This window comes from Giraffa tippelskirchi, chromosome 14, assembly GCF_054371585.1.
Source record: "Giraffa tippelskirchi isolate mGirTip1 chromosome 14, T2T-mGirTip1v1.2.pri, whole genome shotgun sequence".
Classification (NCBI taxonomy): domain Eukaryota; kingdom Metazoa; phylum Chordata; class Mammalia; order Artiodactyla; family Giraffidae; genus Giraffa; species Giraffa tippelskirchi.
In genome coordinates, this window is record NC_137288.1 from 11,840,001 (window position 1) to 11,855,995 (window position 15,995).

Below are 15,995 nucleotides of genomic sequence, written 5' to 3' on the forward strand. Positions count from 1 at the left end.
GTGCCCGCGGGTCCAGCTGTCGGCAGGGCCTCTCCCACTCGCGACCTCGCCCGCCGAGCCGCCAGCACGCGCCCGTCGCCCGGTTGTCAGGGTGTCTGCCCCTCCCCCCCTTCCCTCACTCTGCCGCCGAGCTGGCGGTGCCCGCGTGTCCACCTGTCGGCCGGGCCTCTCGCACTCGCGAACTTTGGCGCCCAGCCGCCGGCGCGCGCGCGTCGCCCGCCTGGCAGGGAGTCTGCCCCTCCCCCCCCTTCCCTAACTCGGCCGCAGAGCCGCCAGGAGCCGCGGGTCGACGAGCCCGACGGGGCTCTATCCCCTCCCCCCCTTCCCTAACCCTGTCGACGAGCTGCGGGTGCCCGCGGGTCCACCTGCGGGCAGGGCCTCTCCCACTCGCGACCTCGCCCGCCGAGCCGGCAGCGCGCGCCCGTCGCCCGGCTGTCAGGCTGTCTGCCCCTCCCCCCCTCCTCCCCTAACTCGGCCGCAGAGCCGCTTGGAGCCGCGGGTCGACGAGCCCGACGGGGTTCTAGCCCCTCCCCCCCTTCCCTAACTCCCCCCCTTCCCTAACCCTGTCGACGAGCTGCGGGTGCCCGCGGGTCCACCTGCGGGCAGGGCCCCTCCCACTCGCGACCTCGCCCGCCGAGACGGCAGCGCGCGCCCGTCGCCCGGCTGTCAGGCTGTCTGCCCCTCCCCCCCTCCTCCCCTAACTCGGCCGCAGAGCCGCCAGGAGCCGCGGGTCGACGAGCCCGACGGGGTTCTATCCCCTCCCCCCCTTCCCTAACTCCCCCCCCTTCCCTAACTCTCGACGAGCTGCGGGTGCCCGCGTGTCCACCTGCGGGCAGGGCCTCTCCCACTCGCGACCTCGCCAGCCGAGGCGCCAGCGCGCGCCCGTCGCCCGGTTGTCAGGCTGTCTGCCCCTCCCCCCCTTCCCTCACTCTGCCGCCGAGCTGGCGGTGCCCGCGTGTCCACCTGTCGGCCGGGCCTCTCGCACTCGCGACCTCTGCCGCCGAGCCGCCAGCGCGCGCGCGTCGCCCGCCTGGCAGGGACTCCGCCCCTCCTCCCTCCTTCCCTCACTCTGCCGCCGAGCTGGCGGTGCCCGCGTGTCCACCTGTCGGCCGGGCCTCTCGCACTCGCGACCTATGGCGCCCAGCCGCCAGCGCGCGCGCGTCGCCCGCCTGGCAGGGACTCCGCCCCTCCTCTCTCCTTCCCTCACTCTGCCGCCGAGCTGGCGGTGCCCGCGGGTCCAGCTGTCGGCCGGGCCTCTCCCACTCGCGACCTCGCCCGCCGAGCCGCCAGCACGCGCCCGTCGCCCGGTTGTCAGGGTGTCTGCCCCTCCCCCCCTTCCCTCACTCTGCCGCCGAGCTGGCGGTGCCCGCGTGTCCACCTGTCGGCCGGGCCTCTCGCACTCGCGAACTATGGCGCCCAGCCGCCGGCGCGCGCGCGTCGCCCGCCTGGCAGGGAGTCTGCCCCTCCCCCCCCTTCCCTAACTCGGCCGCAGAGCCGCCAGGAGCCGCGGGTCGACGAGCCCGACGGGGTTCTAGCCCCTCCCCCCCTTCCCTAACTCCCCCCCTTCCCTAACCCTGTCGACGAGCTGCGGGTGCCCGAGGGTCCACCTGTCGGCCGGGCCTCTCGCACTCGCGACCTCTGCCGCCGAGACAGCAGCGCGCGCCCGTCGCCCGGCTGTCAGGCTGTCTGCCCCTCCCCCACTCCTCCCCTAACTCGGCCGCAGAGCCGCCAGGAGCCGCGGGTCGACCAGCGCGACGGGGTTCTAGCCCCTCCCCCCCTTCCCTAACTCCCCCCCTTCCCTAACCCTGACGACGAGCTGCGGGTGCCCGCGTGTCCACCTGCCGGCAGGGCCTCTCCCACTCGCGACCTCGCCCGCCGAGCCGCCAGCGCGAGCCCGTCTCCCGGCTGTCAGGGTGTCTGCCCCTCCTCCCCCCTTTCCTCACTCTGCGCCGAGCTGGCGGTGCCCGCGTGTCCACCTGTCGGCCGGGCCTCTCGCACTCGCGACCTCTGCCGCCGAGCCGCCAGCGCGCGCGCGTCGCCCGCCTGGCAGGGACTCCCCCCCTCCTCCCTCCTTCCCTCACTCTGTCGCCGAGCTGGCGGTGCCCGCGGGTCCAGCTGTCGGCAGGGCCTCTCCCACTCGCGACCTCGCCCGCCGAGCCGCCAGCACGCGCCCGTCGCCCGGTTGTCAGGGTGTCTGCCCCTCCCCCCCTTCCCTCACTCTGCCGCCGAGCTGGCGGTGCCCGCGTGTCCACCTGTCGGCCGGGCCTCTCGCACTCGCGAACTTTGGCGCCCAGCCGCCGGCGCGCGCGCGTCGCCCGCCTGGCAGGGAGTCTGCCCCTCCCCCCCCTTCCCTAACTCGGCCGCAGAGCCGCCAGGAGCCGCGGGTCGACGAGCCCGACGGGGCTCTATCCCCTCCCCCCCTTCCCTAACCCTGTCGACGAGCTGCGGGTGCCCGCGGGTCCACCTGCGGGCAGGGCCTCTCCCACTCGCGACCTCGCCCGCCGAGCCGGCAGCGCGCGCCCGTCGCCCGGCTGTCAGGCTGTCTGCCCCTCCCCCCCTCCTCCCCTAACTCGGCCGCAGAGCCGCTTGGAGCCGCGGGTCGACGAGCCCGACGGGGTTCTAGCCCCTCCCCCCCTTCCCTAACTCCCCCCCTTCCCTAACCCTGTCGACGAGCTGCGGGTGCCCGAGGGTCCACCTGCGGGCAGGGCCCCTCCCACTCGCGACCTCGCCCGCGGAGACGGCAGCGCGCGCCCGTCGCCCGGCTGTCAGGCTGTCTGCCCCTCCCCCACTCCTCCCCTAACTCGGCCGCAGAGCCGCCAGGAGCCGCGGGTCGACCAGCGCGACGGGGTTCTAGCCCCTCCCCCCCTTCCCTGACTCCCCCCCTTCCCTAACCCTGACGACGAGCTGCGGGTGCCCGCGGGTCCACCTGCGGGCAGGGCCCCTCCCACTCGCGACCTCGCCCGCGGAGACGGCAGCGCGCGCCCGTCGCCCGGCTGTCAGGCTGTCTGCCCCTCCCCCACTCCTCCCCTAACTCGGCCGCAGAGCCGCCAGGAGCCGCGGGTCGACCAGCGCGACGGGGTTCTAGCCCCTCCCCCCCTTCCCTGACTCCCCCCCTTCCCTAACCCTGACGACGAGCTGCGGGTGCCCGCGGGTCCACCTGCGGGCAGGGCCCCTCCCACTCGCGACCTCGCCCGCGGAGACGGCAGCTGCGCGCCCGTCGCCCGGCTGTCAGGCTGTCTGCCCCTCCCCCACTCCTCCCCTAACTCGGCCGCAGAGCCGCCAGGAGCCGCGGGTCGACGAGCCCGACGGGGCTCTATCCCCTCCCCCCCTTCCCTCACCCTGTCGACGAACTGCGGGTGCCCGCGTGTCCACCTGCCGGCAGGGCCTCTCCCACTCGCGACCTCGCCCGCCGAGCCGCCAGCGCGAGCCCGTCTCCCGGCTGTCAGGGTGTCTGCCCCTCCTCCCCCCTTTCCTCACTCTGCGCCGAGCTGGCGGTGCCCGCGTGTCCACCTGTCGGCCGGGCCTCTCGCACTCGCGACCTCTGCCGCCGAGCCGCCAGCGCGCGCGCGTCGCCCGCCTGGCAGGGACTCCGCCCCTCCTCCCTCCTTCCCTCACTCTGTCGCCGAGCTGGCGGTGCCCGCGGGTCCAGCTGTCGGCAGGGCCTCTCCCACTCGCGACCTCGCCCGCCGAGCCGCCAGCACGCGCCCGTCGCCCGGTTGTCAGGGTGTCTGCCCCTCCCCCCCTTCCCTCACTCTGCCGCCGAGCTGGCGGTGCCCGCGTGTCCACCTGTCGGCCGGGCCTCTCGCACTCGCGAACTTTGGCGCCCAGCCGCCGGCGCGCGCGCGTCGCCCGCCTGGCAGGGAGTCTGCCCCTCCCCCCCCTTCCCTAACTCGGCCGCAGAGCCGCCAGGAGCCGCGGGTCGACGAGCCCGACGGGGCTCTATCCCCTCCCCCCCTTCCCTAACCCTGTCGACGAGCTGCGGGTGCCCGCGGGTCCACCTGCGGGCAGGGCCTCTCCCACTCGCGACCTCGCCCGCCGAGCCGGCAGCGCGCGCCCGTCGCCCGGCTGTCAGGCTGTCTGCCCCTCCCCCCCTCCTCCCCTAACTCGGCCGCAGAGCCGCTTGGAGCCGCGGGTCGACGAGCCCGACGGGGTTCTAGCCCCTCCCCCCCTTCCCTAACTCCCCCCCTTCCCTAACCCTGTCGACGAGCTGCGGGTGCCCGCGGGTCCACCTGCGGGCAGGGCCCCTCCCACTCGCGACCTCGCCCGCCGAGACGGCAGCGCGCGCCCGTCGCCCGGCTGTCAGGCTGTCTGCCCCTCCCCCCTCCTCCCCTAACTCGGCCGCAGAGCCGCCAGGAGCCGCGGGTCGACGAGCCCGACGGGGTTCTATCCCCTCCCCCCCTTCCCTAACTCCCCCCCCTTCCCTAACTCTCGACGAGCTGCGGGTGCCCGCGTGTCCACCTGCGGGCAGGGCCTCTCCCACTCGCGACCTCGCCAGCCGAGGCGCCAGCGCGCGCCCGTCGCCCGGTTGTCAGGCTGTCTGCCCCTCCCCCCCTTCCCTCACTCTGCCGCCGAGCTGGCGGTGCCCGCGTGTCCACCTGTCGGCCGGGCCTCTCGCACTCGCGACCTCTGCCGCCGAGCCGCCAGCGCGCGCGCGTCGCCCGCCTGGCAGGGACTCCGCCCCTCCTCCCTCCTTCCCTCACTCTGCCGCCGAGCTGGCGGTGCCCGCGTGTCCACCTGTCGGCCGGGCCTCTCGCACTCGCGACCTATGGCGCCCAGCCGCCAGCGCGCGCGCGTCGCCCGCCTGGCAGGGACTCCGCCCCTCCTCTCTCCTTCCCTCACTCTGCCGCCGAGCTGGCGGTGCCCGCGGGTCCAGCTGTCGGCCGGGCCTCTCCCACTCGCGACCTCGCCCGCCGAGCCGCCAGCACGCGCCCGTCGCCCGGTTGTCAGGGTGTCTGCCCCTCCCCCCCTTCCCTCACTCTGCCGCCGAGCTGGCGGTGCCCGCGTGTCCACCTGTCGGCCGGGCCTCTCGCACTCGCGAACTATGGCGCCCAGCCGCCGGCGCGCGCGCGTCGCCCGCCTGGCAGGGAGTCTGCCCCTCCCCCCCCTTCCCTAACTCGGCCGCAGAGCCGCCAGGAGCCGCGGGTCGACGAGCCCGACGGGGTTCTAGCCCCTCCCCCCCTTCCCTAACTCCCCCCCTTCCCTAACCCTGTCGACGAGCTGCGGGTGCCCGAGGGTCCACCTGTCGGCCGGGCCTCTCGCACTCGCGACCTCTGCCGCCGAGACAGCAGCGCGCGCCCGTCGCCCGGCTGTCAGGCTGTCTGCCCCTCCCCCACTCCTCCCCTAACTCGGCCGCAGAGCCGCCAGGAGCCGCGGGTCGACCAGCGCGACGGGGTTCTAGCCCCTCCCCCCCTTCCCTAACTCCCCCCCTTCCCTAACCCTGACGACGAGCTGCGGGTGCCCGCGGGTCCACCTGCGGGCAGGGCCCCTCCCACTCGCGACCTCGCCCGCGGAGACGGCAGCGCGCGCCCGTCGCCCGGCTGTCAGGCTGTCTGCCCCTCCCCCACTCCTCCCCTAACTCGGCCGCAGAGCCGCCAGGAGCCGCGGGTCGACCAGCGCGACGGGGTTCTAGCCCCTCCCCCCCTTCCCTAACTCCCCCCCTTCCCTAACCCTGACGACGAGCTGCGGGTGCCCGCGGGTCCACCTGCGGGCAGGGCCCCTCCCACTCGCGACCTCGCCCGCCGAGCCGCCAGCGCGAGCCCGTCTCCCGGCTGTCAGGGTGTCTGCCCCTCCTCCCCCCTTTCCTCACTCTGCGCCGAGCTGGCGGTGCCCGCGTGTCCACCTGTCGGCCGGGCCTCTCGCACTCGCGACCTCTGCCGCCGAGCCGCCAGCGCGCGCGCGTCGCCCGCCTGGCAGGGACTCCGCCCCTCCTCCCTCCTTCCCTCACTCTGTCGCCGAGCTGGCGGTGCCCGCGGGTCCAGCTGTCGGCAGGGCCTCTCCCACTCGCGACCTCGCCCGCCGAGCCGCCAGCACGCGCCCGTCGCCCGGTTGTCAGGGTGTCTGCCCCTCCCCCCCTTCCCTCACTCTGCCGCCGAGCTGGCGGTGCCCGCGTGTCCACCTGTCGGCCGGGCCTCTCGCACTCGCGAACTTTGGCGCCCAGCCGCCGGCGCGCGCGCGTCGCCCGCCTGGCAGGGAGTCTGCCCCTCCCCCCCCTTCCCTAACTCGGCCGCAGAGCCGCCAGGAGCCGCGGGTCGACGAGCCCGACGGGGCTCTATCCCCTCCCCCCCTTCCCTAACCCTGTCGACGAGCTGCGGGTGCCCGCGGGTCCACCTGCGGGCAGGGCCTCTCCCACTCGCGACCTCGCCCGCCGAGCCGGCAGCGCGCGCCCGTCGCCCGGCTGTCAGGCTGTCTGCCCCTCCCCCCCTCCTCCCCTAACTCGGCCGCAGAGCCGCTTGGAGCCGCGGGTCGACGAGCCCGACGGGGTTCTAGCCCCTCCCCCCCTTCCCTAACTCCCCCCCTTCCCTAACCCTGTCGACGAGCTGCGGGTGCCCGCGGGTCCACCTGCGGGCAGGGCCCCTCCCACTCGCGACCTCGCCCGCCGAGACGGCAGCGCGCGCCCGTCGCCCGGCTGTCAGGCTGTCTGCCCCTCCCCCCCTCCTCCCCTAACTCGGCCGCAGAGCCGCCAGGAGCCGCGGGTCGACGAGCCCGACGGGGTTCTATCCCCTCCCCCCCTTCCCTAACTCCCCCCCCTTCCCTAACTCTCGACGAGCTGCGGGTGCCCGCGTGTCCACCTGCGGGCAGGGCCTCTCCCACTCGCGACCTCGCCAGCCGAGGCGCCAGCGCGCGCCCGTCGCCCGGTTGTCAGGCTGTCTGCCCCTCCCCCCCTTCCCTCACTCTGCCGCCGAGCTGGCGGTGCCCGCGTGTCCACCTGTCGGCCGGGCCTCTCGCACTCGCGACCTCTGCCGCCGAGCCGCCAGCGCGCGCGCGTCGCCCGCCTGGCAGGGACTCCGCCCCTCCTCCCTCCTTCCCTCACTCTGCCGCCGAGCTGGCGGTGCCCGCGTGTCCACCTGTCGGCCGGGCCTCTCGCACTCGCGACCTATGGCGCCCAGCCGCCAGCGCGCGCGCGTCGCCCGCCTGGCAGGGACTCCGCCCCTCCTCTCTCCTTCCCTCACTCTGCCGCCGAGCTGGCGGTGCCCGCGGGTCCAGCTGTCGGCCGGGCCTCTCCCACTCGCGACCTCGCCCGCCGAGCCGCCAGCACGCGCCCGTCGCCCGGTTGTCAGGGTGTCTGCCCCTCCCCCCCTTCCCTCACTCTGCCGCCGAGCTGGCGGTGCCCGCGTGTCCACCTGTCGGCCGGGCCTCTCGCACTCGCGAACTATGGCGCCCAGCCGCCGGCGCGCGCGCGTCGCCCGCCTGGCAGGGAGTCTGCCCCTCCCCCCCCTTCCCTAACTCGGCCGCAGAGCCGCCAGGAGCCGCGGGTCGACGAGCCCGACGGGGTTCTAGCCCCTCCCCCCCTTCCCTAACTCCCCCCCTTCCCTAACCCTGTCGACGAGCTGCGGGTGCCCGAGGGTCCACCTGTCGGCCGGGCCTCTCGCACTCGCGACCTCTGCCGCCGAGACAGCAGCGCGCGCCCGTCGCCCGGCTGTCAGGCTGTCTGCCCCTCCCCCACTCCTCCCCTAACTCGGCCGCAGAGCCGCCAGGAGCCGCGGGTCGACCAGCGCGACGGGGTTCTAGCCCCTCCCCCCCTTCCCTAACTCCCCCCCTTCCCTAACCCTGACGACGAGCTGCGGGTGCCCGCGGGTCCACCTGCGGGCAGGGCCCCTCCCACTCGCGACCTCGCCCGCGGAGACGGCAGCGCGCGCCCGTCGCCCGGCTGTCAGGCTGTCTGCCCCTCCCCCACTCCTCCCCTAACTCGGCCGCAGAGCCGCCAGGAGCCGCGGGTCGACCAGCGCGACGGGGTTCTAGCCCCTCCCCCCCTTCCCTAACTCCCCCCCTTCCCTAACCCTGACGACGAGCTGCGGGTGCCCGCGGGTCCACCTGCGGGCAGGGCCCCTCCCACTCGCGACCTCGCCCGCCGAGACGGCAGCGCGCGCCCGTCGCCCGGCTGTCAGGCTGTCTGCCCCTCCCCCACTCCTCCCCTAACTCGGCCGCAGAGCCGCCAGGAGCCGCGGGTCGACGAGCCCGACGGGGCTCTATCCCCTCCCCCCCTTCCCTCACCCTGTCGACGAACTGCGGGTGCCCGCGTGTCCACCTGCCGGCAGGGCCTCTCCCACTCGCGACCTCGCCCGCCGAGCCGCCAGCGCGAGCCCGTCTCCCGGCTGTCAGGGTGTCTGCCCCTCCTCCCCCCTTTCCTCACTCTGCGCCGAGCTGGCGGTGCCCGCGTGTCCACCTGTCGGCCGGGCCTCTCGCACTCGCGACCTCTGCCGCCGAGCCGCCAGCGCGCGCGCGTCGCCCGCCTGGCAGGGACTCCGCCCCTCCTCCCTCCTTCCCTCACTCTGTCGCCGAGCTGGCGGTGCCCGCGGGTCCAGCTGTCGGCCGGGCCTCTCCCACTGGCGACCTCGCCCGCCGAGCCGCCAGCACGCGCCCGTCGCCCGGTTGTCAGGGTGTCTGCCCCTCCCCCCCTTCCCTCACTCTGCCGCCGAGCTGGCGGTGCCCGCGTATCCACCTGTCGGCCGGGCCTCTCGCACTCGCGACCTATGGCGCCCAGCCGCCAGCGCGCGCGCGTCGCCCGCCTGGCAGGGAGTCTGCCCCTCCCCCCCTTCCCTAACTCGGCCGCAGAGCCGCCAGGAGCCGCGGGTCGACGAGCCCGACGGGGCTCTATCCCCTCCCCCCCTTCCCTAACCCTGTCGACGAGCTGCGGGTGCCCGCGGGTCCACCTGCGGGCAGGGCCTCTCCCACTCGCGACCTCGCCCGCCGAGCCGGCAGCGCGCGCCCGTCGCCCGGCTGTCAGGCTGTCTGCCCCTCCCCCCCTCCTCCCCTAACTCGGCCGCAGAGCCGCCAGGAGCCGCGGGTCGACGAGTCCGAAGGGGTTCTATCCCCTCCCCCCCTTCCCTAACTCCCCCCCTTCCCTAACTCTCGACGAGCTGCGGGTGCCGGCGTGTCCACCTGCGGGCGGGGCCTCTCCCAATCGCGACCTCGCCCGCCGAGCCGCCAGCGCGCGCCCGTCGCCCGGCTGTCAGGCTGTCTGCCCCTCCCCCACTCCTCCCCTAACTCGGCCGCAGAGCCGCCAGGAGCCGCGGGTCGACGAGCCCGACGGGGTTCTATCCCCTCCCCCCCTTCCCTAACTTCCCCCCTTCCCTAACTCTCGACGAGCTGCGGGTGCCCGCGTGTCCACCTGCGGGCAGGGCCTCTCCCACTCGCGACCTCGCCAGCCGAGGCGCCAGCGCGCGCCCGTCGCCCGGTTGTCAGGCTGTCTGCCCCTCCCCCCCTTCCCTCACTCTGCCGCCGAGCTGGCGGTGCCCGCGTGTCCACCTGTCGGCCGGGCCTCTCGCACTCGCGACCTCTGCCGCCGAGCCGCCAGCGCGCGCGCGTCGCCCGCCTGGCAGGGACTCCGCCCCTCCTCCCTCCTTCCCTCACTCTGCCGCCGAGCTGGCGGTGCCCGCGTGTCCACCTGTCGGCCGGGCCTCTCGCACTCGCGACCTCTGCCGCCGAGCCGCCAGCGCGCGCGCGTCGCCCGCCTGGCAGGGACTCCGCCCCTCCTCCCTCCTTCCCTCACTCTGCCGCCGAGCTGGCGGTGCCCGCGGGTCCAGCTGTCGGCCGGGCCTCTCCCACTCGCGACCTCGCCCGCCGAGCCGCCAGCACGCGCCCGTCGCCCGGTTGTCAGGGTGTCTGCCCCTCCCCCCCCTTCCCTCACTCTGCCGCCGAGCTGGCGGTGCCCGCGTGTCCACCTGTCGGCCGGGCCTCTCGCACTCGCGACCTATGGCGCCCAGCCGCCGGCGCGCGCGCGTCGCCCGCCTGGCAGGGACTCCGCCCCTCCTCCCTCCTTCCCTCACTCTGCCGCCGAGCTGGCGGTGCCCGCGGGTCCAGCTGTCGGCCGGGCCTCTCCCACTCGCGACCTCGCCCGCCGAGCCGCCAGCGCGCGCCCGTCGCCCGGTTGTCAGGCTGTCTGCCCCTCCCCCCACTTTCCTCACTCTGCCGCCGAGCTGTCGGTGCCCGCGGGTCCACCTGCCGGCCGGGCCTCTCCCACTCGCGACCTCGCCAGCCGAGCCGCCAGCGCGCGCGCGTCGCCCAGTTGTCAGGGTCTCCGCCCCTCCCCCCCTCCTTCCCTCACTGGGCCGCAGAGCGGCCAGCGCCCGCGGGTCGAGCACCCGGACGGACCTCTCCCACTCGCGACCTCTGCCGCCGAGCTGCCGTGTTGATCCCGCTCGACCTCACCCGAGTGGGCTCTCGGCTCGCCCTGCCTTCCGGGGTTGATCTGGTCTCGGCGACCGAGCCGCCAGATCGACCCGTTCTCTTCCGTTTGCTTTTTCTTTTTCAGGTGCGTCGGGTTTGTTGGTTGCGGTTATGTGAGGGACGAGTGCGTGCTTTTGCTTTTGAGGCGCTGCTATATGAACGCGTCGTTTCAAATCCAAGTCTCTTCATTTGTGCCGTTGCTCAACGTTGCTTTTGCCGAAAGAGCCGTCGTCCGGGTCACAAAAGGGCTTTCTCCTGGCGTGCCCAAAGATGGTGACGGGGACACGGACGGGGATGCTGGCGAGTTGTTGTTCTGGGGCGTGTGCTCACACCGTCTGACGTGGGCCTGCGATCCCCCTCGGATGGGAGTGCATTCCGCTGCTCCGTGGGTGGGGAGTCAAGAATCCTTCCCGTCCCGTCCGTCCGTGCGTCCGTCATCCCTCGCCCAGGGACGTTCTCGAGAAGTGTGGGCGGATCCCGTTCTCCTGTCTGCGCCGTTGACTGAGCGGAGAAACGCGAACTAGGATGGGCTCCGTCTGGCAACGAGTCCCCGTCGGTCGCCCACTAAGCTCCTATGCTGGGGCTGGCTCACTGGATAGCTGGTTGGGGGTCGGGCGCCACCTGCCTGTCGGGCGCTTTTTCAGAGGGTCTTGGGGCGGGGCGACCACGGATGGAGCCGGCCCGGGCCGGCTAACTCTTGAATGCCTTGAGGCTGTGGAAGGAGGCGGTGTGGGAGGGGCACCTTGGGACAGAGGTCAAGGGGGCGGGGATAGGTAGCCACTTCGGCTTTTCGGTTTGGGTGGGAAATCTTGACGAAACTTAACTGGATTCGAGAAAACGGGCATTGGATCCCAAGGGAATCGACTTCCTTCTCTCTGGCCTGATCACTTCGCATGGGGGAATCTTAGTTCTCCCGCCAAGGATGTTGAAACCAAGACGTGACAGGTCACGCGGGTCCAGTCTCTCCAGTGAGGTTCAGGGGCAGAACACAAGGGTCAAAGTTCGCCTCGTGACAACGAAACCCTGCGCACCCACCCCACTCCTCCGCCACCCCACCCCCCCCCCCCCCGCGCCGGCCAAATCGGAACACTCCCTTGTCTGCCCAAGACAAGTGCTGGCCGGTGGTGGCTGAGGTGAGGGGGGCAGACTCCCGTTGCACGGGAGTGAGCTTGATCCCGGAGGTGATGAGCTCAGAAAACACAAGCAAATATTCAGAAGAATATCTGTGCACGTTGTCCTTTGCTGACTGTGTCTTTCTGTCTCTGCCCGCACCACCTACACACGCTGCCCACGCCCCCAACGCGTACACACACAGCGCACGCACTCCCGCACGGCCCTACGCAGCACCCGCACACACGCCGGCCACACCCTGCACACCCACTCACACACACACACAGCGTTGTCCTTGGACTGGCTCTGTCTCTCTGCCGGCCCCCCCCCACACCCACGTGGCGCACAGACACACCACCACCCCGACACTGGCCCCCTACACACACGGCCCTATGCGCCACCGCACACAGGCACACACCCCGCACGCACACTCCCACCCCCCCCACCCCGCCCCACTATGTTGTCCTTGGCCTGGCTGTGTGTCTCTCTGCCTCTGCCTCTGCCTCTGCCCCTCCCCCCACTCACAACTACGTGGGACCTGCACACAGCACAGACACACACCCCCCACACACACTGCCCTCCCCCACACGGTCCTATGGGCCACCGCACCCACGCACACACCCGGCACCCACACTGCTTCTCACCCCCCCGCCCCTCCCCCACACACTATGTTGTCCTTGGCCTGGCTGTGTGTCTCTCTGCCCGCCCCCCCCTTAACAACCACGTGGCACCCGCACACAGCACAGACACACCCCCCACCCACCCCCGCCCCTCCCCCTCCACACACTATGTTGTCCTTGGCCTGGCTGTGTGTCTCTCTGCCCGCCGCCCCCCTCACACCCACGTGGCACCCGCACACAGCAGAGACACCCCCCCCTACACACACACTGCCCCCCCCCGCGCGGTCCTAGGCGCCTCCGCACACACGCACACACCCCGCACGCACACTCCCCACCCCGCACCCCGAACCCGCCCACCCACACTACGTTGTCCTTGGCCTGGCTGTCTCTCTCTGCCTCTGTCACTGCCCGCCCCTCCCACACCCGCACCCACAGGCGCACACACCCCCGTGGCATTCGCACACAGCACAGACACAATATCCCCCCACACTGCCCCCCTACACACACGGTCCTAGGTGCCATCGCACACACGCACACACCCCGCACGCACACTCCCACCCCCCGCCCCGCCCCCCCCACACTATGTTGTCCTTGGCCTGGCTGTGTCTCTTTGCCTCTGCCTCTGCCCCTCCCCCCACTCACCCCTCCGTGGGACCTGCACACAGCACAGACACCCCCCCACACACACACACTGCCCCCCCCACGGTCCTATGGGCCACCGCACACACCCCGCACCCACACTCCCCCCCGCCCCCTCCCCCACACACTACGTTGTCCTTGGCCTGGCTGTCTCTCTCTGCCGCTGTCACTGCCCGCTCCCCTCCCCCACACCCGCACCCACAGGCGCACACACCCACGTGGCACCCGCACACAGCACAGACACACCACCCCCCACACACTGCCCGCCCCCCCGCACGGTCCTAGGCGCCTCCGCACACACCCTGCACGCACACTCCCACCCCGCACCCCGACCCCGCCCACACACACTACGTTGTCCTTGGCCTGGCTGTCTCTCTCTGCCTCTGTCACTGCCCGCCCCCCCACACACCCGGACACACCCCCGTGGCATTCCCACACAGCACAGACACAACACCCCACACACGGTCCTATGTGCCGTCGCACACACGCAACACCCCACACACGGTCCTATGCGCCATCGCACACGCGCACACACCCCGCACGCACACTCCCACCCCCCCGCCCCCCCCCCACTATGTTGTCCTTGGCCTGGCTGTGTCTCTCTGCCTCTGCCCCTCCCCCCACTCACACCTCCGTGGGACCTGCACACAGCACAGACACCCCCCCACACACACACTGCCCCCCCACGGTCCTATGGGCCACCGCACACACGCACACACCCCACACCCACACTCCCACCCCCCGCCCGCTCCCCCACACACTACGTTGTCCTTGGCCTGGCTGTCTCTCTCTGCCGCTGTCACTGCCCGCTCCCCTCCCCCACACCCGCACCCACAGGCGCACACACCCACGTGGCACCCGCACACAGCACAGACACACCACCCCCCACACACTGCCCGCCCCCCCGCACAGTCCTAGGCGCCATCGCACACACGCACACACCCCGCACGCACACTCGCACCCCCCACCCCGACCCTCCCCCAAACTATGTTGTCCTTGGCCTGGCTGTGTCCCTCTGCCTCTACCTCTGCCCCTCCCCTCACTCACACTTACGTGGGATCTGCACACAGCACAGACCCACACCCCCACACACACACTGCCCCCCCCCACGGTCCTATGGGGCACCGCACACACGCACACACCCCGCACCCACACTCCCACCCACCCCCCGCCCGCTCCGCCACACAGTACGTTGTCCTTGGCCCGGGTGTGTCTCTCTGCCCGCCCCTCCCCCCCACCCCCCGCTTAACAACCACGTGGCACCCGCACACAGCACAGACACCCCCCCACACACACACTTGCCCCCCACACACTGCCCTCCTTCACACACGGTCCTGTGCGCCACCCCCCCCCACGCACACACCACGCACGCACGCACCCACCCACCCCCGCCCCTCCCCCCACACACATTATGTTATCCTTGACCTGGCTGTGTGTCTCCCTGCCTCTGCCTCTGCCCGCCTCCCCTCACACCCGCACCCACAGGCGCACACACCCACGTGGAACCCACACACGGCACAGACACGCCCCCCACACACACTGTGTGGTGTCCCTGTCCCTCACTTTCTCCTTCCCTTCTTCATCGTCCCTCTGCCCCTTCCTCCCCACCTCCAGCTTCACAGGACAGGGTGCCTCTAAGGTGCCTCTGCCTGTTAATACACCCTTGACAGGAAGATTTCTACAGTCTGACCCGTCACGCCTGTCACCTGGGGGGGGGCGGGGCGGGTGCGTGGTCAAGCATCCTTGGTATGCTAGGTAGAGCTTTCTCTGTGGAAGGTAACGCTGTTTGCCACTTGGGGCATACCTTCCACGGTCCCTAGTGGTTGACACGCCACCCACTTCACTGAGCAAATCCTAGGAGCCTTCACCGAATCTCTTGCAAAATTCTTCAGAACTGTCAGTCTTCCGGTCACCCCCCATCATCATCAGGCGACGTGTAGAGGACCGATGGAAAAACGGGAGGATTGACTTCTTCCATGGGATCGGATGACCTGAGGAGTAGGATGCTCAAATGGATGCCTGACTTCTTGACGAAAATACGTTGGGGCGGGGAGGGGCAGGACGGTCCACTTAGGAGGTCGGGTTGAACGTGTACACATACGACATGTACATCATACAATCCACAAGCACCTACCAGGCAGCACAGGAAATGTAGGCTTCCTACTTTGGATTCACCTCTGAGGGAAAAGAATCTGAAAACCCGAAACGAGCACGACTTTGTAAACCCACTCTATACTTCATTTCTGCCATAAGGGTGGTGTCATCTGCATATCTGAGGGGATTGCTATTTCTCCCAGCCATTTTGATTCCAGCTTGTGCTTCATCCAGCCCAGCGTGTCTCGTGATGCTGTACTCGGCATGTAAGTTAAATAAGCAGGGTGATGATAGAGAGCCTTGATGGACTCCTTACCCTATTTGGAACCAGCCTGTTGTGTTCCATGTCTAGTTCTTACCTGTTGCTTCCTGACCTGCAGAAATACAGATTTCTCACTACTTTTGTTGTTGTTGTTGTGAATTCCCTAACCTGAGTGAAAAGCGCGAGAGACAGAGAGAAGAGGGGGAGGGACAGGCAGACAGGCAGGGGGGGAAAATAATCATAATCATAAAAAAAAAAAAAAAAAAAAAGGACCTTACCGTTAACTCTGTTGCTTTCCAGATCCAAAGAGACCACAAAGGACCGGAAAGGACACAATGTTTAAAATGGGAATTGGAAAAGACGGACATCCACTTGGTCGCTTCAAACAATAATGCCCCTGTCAGCGGAATAGAATCGTTTCTCTTTTTCTCTCTACCTGGTCCTTCCAGACTTCAGAAACTCTCAGTGAGGATTCTTCTCTCCTTGGCGAGAGAGTGATTTCCATACGTTCCTTAGGGGCCCAGAGGATGTTTCTGTGAAACGGGGATATCCACTTCTGGATGGGAGATTCCTGGGCCACGTGTGTTTGGTCCTTTGCCTGTGGTGCTTCCCCCGAAAGTGGGACTGGATCCTGAAGTTTTCTGAGTTGCCTCCGATATCGGAAGCTCTGTCAGAGGGGACAACCCTCTCTGGGGGGACATTTGCCACCATCTCTTGCCCTTCTGACGGAGAACTCAAAAGGCCCTGTGCCTGAAGCTCTGCAGATGGAAGCTAGAGTGAAGGAGGAAACAGACAGAGCTGGACTCCATCTTAGGCCAGGCTGCGAACATGAGGCTACACGCACGGTCACCCTCCCAATGGACTCTGAACTTTGTGCCCGGTGT

The 15,995-nt window shown here is 70.6% G+C and overlaps 1 long non-coding RNA gene across 2 annotated transcripts in view; it reads right to left on the reverse strand.

The window, feature by feature from the left end:
• The window catches only part of LOC145534273 (uncharacterized), a 32,487-nt gene extending 21,368 nt beyond the window's left edge, over window positions 1-11,119 (reverse strand). The window contains exon 1 of one of the 2 annotated variants that reach the window (XR_014074393.1): window positions 10,369-11,119. This is a non-coding gene — a long non-coding RNA (uncharacterized LOC145534273). Of the gene's footprint in view, window positions 1-10,311 lie in introns of both variants that reach the window. The other variant, XR_014074394.1, reaches the window with a different exon arrangement.
• Between the last annotated feature and the right edge of the window lie 4,876 nt (window positions 11,120-15,995).